Here is a 3746-nt window from a genome sequence, read left to right on the forward strand (position 1 = left end):
TCCTCCTGACGTTACCTCCCAGTTTCTGGGGTTACAGCACACACCACCATGCTCAGCTTGCTTTTGGCTTTTGCAACAAGGTCTTACTATGTAGCCCAAGCTGGCCTCGAACTCATAACCTGCAGCCTCACCCACTGGGACTCAACCCTGTGTGGTCCCACACAGCTCCACATGCGGAGTTCTTCTCTTCAATAGGGAGTTTGATGTTTCTTGGTATTGTTCCTGATGGCTTTAAAAAGAAAAGAAATCATTGGCTGAGTGTGGTGGTGAATGCTTTTAATCCTAGTACTTGGGAAGCAGAGGCAGGTGAATATGTATGAGTTCAAGGCCAGTCTTGTCTATATACCCATTTCCAGGTCCGTCAGAGCTACATAGTGAAACCATGTCTTTAAAAAATGTACTAAGGTATAACTGACACACCATAAAATTCATCCACTCAAAATCACAGTTATGATGAGGATGTCTTCTGTACGTATGTTTCTCTTACTGGTTGATGAATAAAGCATTGTGGCCAATGAGGCAGGATGATAGGTGGGACTAGGAGACAAGGAGGATTCTGGGAGGTGTAGGCAGAGAGCAGTCAAGATGTAGCAGGCAAAGGAGTTGCAGGTCCAGCATTCCCCGGTGAGCCAAGACCAAGGGGAAACACATGGATCGACAGAAATGGGTTAATAATTAAGACAGAGCCAGCCAATAAGAAGCTCTGACAACGGTCAACAGTTGTTCATTTGTCTGTGTGTTCATTTGGGGCTCAAGGGCTGTGGGACCTGTGAGACCAGAAAACTGCAATTACACAGTCACATATTCATCACAATCAATTTAGAACATTCATAACACCCTGTAAATAAAGCTGGCATTGTTAACAGTCACTCCCTATTCCTCCCCAGTCACCCTCAACCTCTGGCCTATGCAACTGTTGGTCTGCCTCTGCTCCCACACTTTTATCAGGTCTGAACATTAGCGTAAACGGCATCACACAACATGTGGTCTTTGTGACGGCATTACTTTATTGCTTTCAAGGCACTTCATCTGTTTGCTTGTGATATACACCCCTGTGAAGTCATACTACAGAAGTATGGGTCCTCAAAATTCATTCATCACAAATTGTTGAAGTTATTCTGGGTCCATGCTTCTCTGTGTTACTACCAGATTGCAATTCTTTAATGAGGCTTGTGTTTAACCTGCATAATTTTTTGGGGACCACTGGCAATTAACGCAGTCTCTGATCTATGAACATGTATGTCTTTTCACTTCCTTTTGCTAGTTTTTTTAAATTTCTTTCCAACACTGCTATGTAGCTTCAAGAATTTAAGTTTCATACTTCTTGAACTTATTTCACTATTTTATCCTTTGGGATGGTGTTATAAATTAAATTGTTTTCTTTAGATCTTCAGATCTGAACTCAGAATTTGATTCCTCCCTCATCTGTTCTCTTTGTCCTGTTTAATTGTTACCATCACAATTTATTTCCTTAAGCACACTTCTTAAAATTGGTAATTAGCTTATGATTTTTATTGTTATCTCCCTTAGAGTAAAAGCACAGAATGGAGGCCGTGCACAGTGGATACTTACATAGACTTTGTAGCTACAAAAACCACATCATAAAAGACTACTAAACCTGGTAAGAAAGAAACGAATGTACTAACATCATACTTGTACATGCTTTTGATGGACAGACATCCATCAAGATTTACAGTTTGTGAACCAGAAAGATGGTCCAGTGCTCAGAGGGTTAAAGTGTTTGCTACCAAACCTGACCATCTGAGTTCAATTCCCAGGAACCCCACGATGGGAGGAAGGAACCATTATTGTCCTTAGAATGCCACACACATATAACTCACTCATACACAGACACTAATACATAAATACATGTAAAAATATTTACAGGCTGCCAAAAAAGTGTTTCACAACTGTTTCTGGGGAAGTCATTTAAAAAAATGCATCCAAAAATTCACCATGGTCTAAGTACACATATTACCTGGCTGCCTTCCTTATACAATATCTACATGTCTCTATGAGACATGCTTCACAAGAGACAGAGCAGCCTTTGGCATCTAGATGTAAATGGTGGGACATTCACTATGGCCATGGACCACACACTTAAACTGTGCTGAATTTAACATTTAAAGATAGTCCTATAATTGTATCTGTGAACCTCTGTTATACAAGACCCCTGTAGCCCCATAGCCAGGGTTGGTACTTGATATTCTTTATGTGCAAGTCTCACTCATTAAACATTTTATGTTTTTAAAAAATTACTCTTTAAGGGATTCACATCCAAAAGAATTGGGTGAATGCAGTTGTGATGGTTGGGTTAGGAAGGGTTGTTCACAACCCTCATATTCCTCTCAAAGTCAAGACACAGAGTTGTTTCCCTACAGAAACAGATCAGTTTATATTAGTCATGGTCCCAATAGGTTGCTAGTCAATAACTGAGCTTTGAGATGTCAGGGTTGTGTGTGTCCTTGTGTCTGTTTCTGAGTGGATTTTTAAAATACATACATTTAGATTCTGATACTTCTAGTTCAAAATAATAAGAATGATTTGATTGTATTGCTAAATTAATCAAGCATTCTAAAATCTTTCTGTCTACTCTAAACTTTATATTTTTTATGTGTGTATGCCTTCTTATCAGTGTGTGTATCTGTAACTCTGGTTCCAGGGATCCAATGCCCTCTTTCAGTCTCTGTGAGCACCAGGCAAGCATATGATTCACACTTAAAAACAGACAAAAAGTCATACTTGTAAAATAAAATAATATGTATTTAAAAGAAGCAGGCCTTGGGACTGATAAGTATTTGTATGACCCCATTCGGTGGCATTTTCATTCTGATCTGCAATTCATTCTGAATAGAACTGCAGTGAGAATTTAAGTTAAAATATTTTTTTTCTAGGCATGACGGTGCACACCTCTAATGGCAGCACTCAGGAGGCAGAGACAGGTGGATCTCTGTGAGTTGGAGGTCAGCCTGGTCTACGTAGTGAGTTCCACAACATCCAGGGTTGCACAGAAAGATCCTGTCTCAAAACAAAACAAAAAAATCAGATAGTTTTTGAAATCAGTGTCCTCACTTACAAAGGGGACTTTCTTCTCTCTTAGCGCCAGAGCCCACAAATGCTTCAAAAGGTGATGAAAGGGAGCTGAGCACATTTTTTTTCACGTTAAATCCACTGGTAGACTTGATATTAAATAACCTTGAACAAAATAAATCCGACTATTACTTCTGCAGAGACAGAGGAAGGGCCATGGCCTTCCCCCTTCGATGAATGGCCTAGGGCCCAGGAGCACCCCTAGGCCATCTCACCTGCTTCTTGAGAGGATACATGTGCAAACCCTGTAGAAAGGGTTTCCAGGGAAACCATGGAACTTCTAGTCTTTCCTCCCCCTGAATATTGTTAAGCACTAACGTGCCTGTGTGTGCTTGGGGTTCTCATTTGAAACCAGGAGCTGCTGGGAAAGAGTTTGCCTGAAACACACCCACACATCCAGAGATCATTTTTCTCCTTCCCTCACTAAAAGTCAGCTGCATACTCTGCGGGGAAGAACTCGATGACCCGGGTTCATTTGTTTAAGACAGGGAGATTAACTCCTTTCGGCTAAACCGCCTTTCTTCCTTGCTATCAAGATGGCTAGAATGAATGCTAGTCATGCTCAGATTGAGTGGTTTCCCTTAGGTGCTGCATGGTAGAGAATGTGACTATCACAGAATATCTTTATGTTCAGTCTTGTTTGTTTGCTTTGTTTT

This window comes from Mesocricetus auratus, unplaced genomic scaffold, assembly GCF_017639785.1.
Source record: "Mesocricetus auratus isolate SY011 unplaced genomic scaffold, BCM_Maur_2.0 Super-Scaffold_15014, whole genome shotgun sequence".
Classification (NCBI taxonomy): Eukaryota; Metazoa; Chordata; class Mammalia; order Rodentia; family Cricetidae; genus Mesocricetus; species Mesocricetus auratus.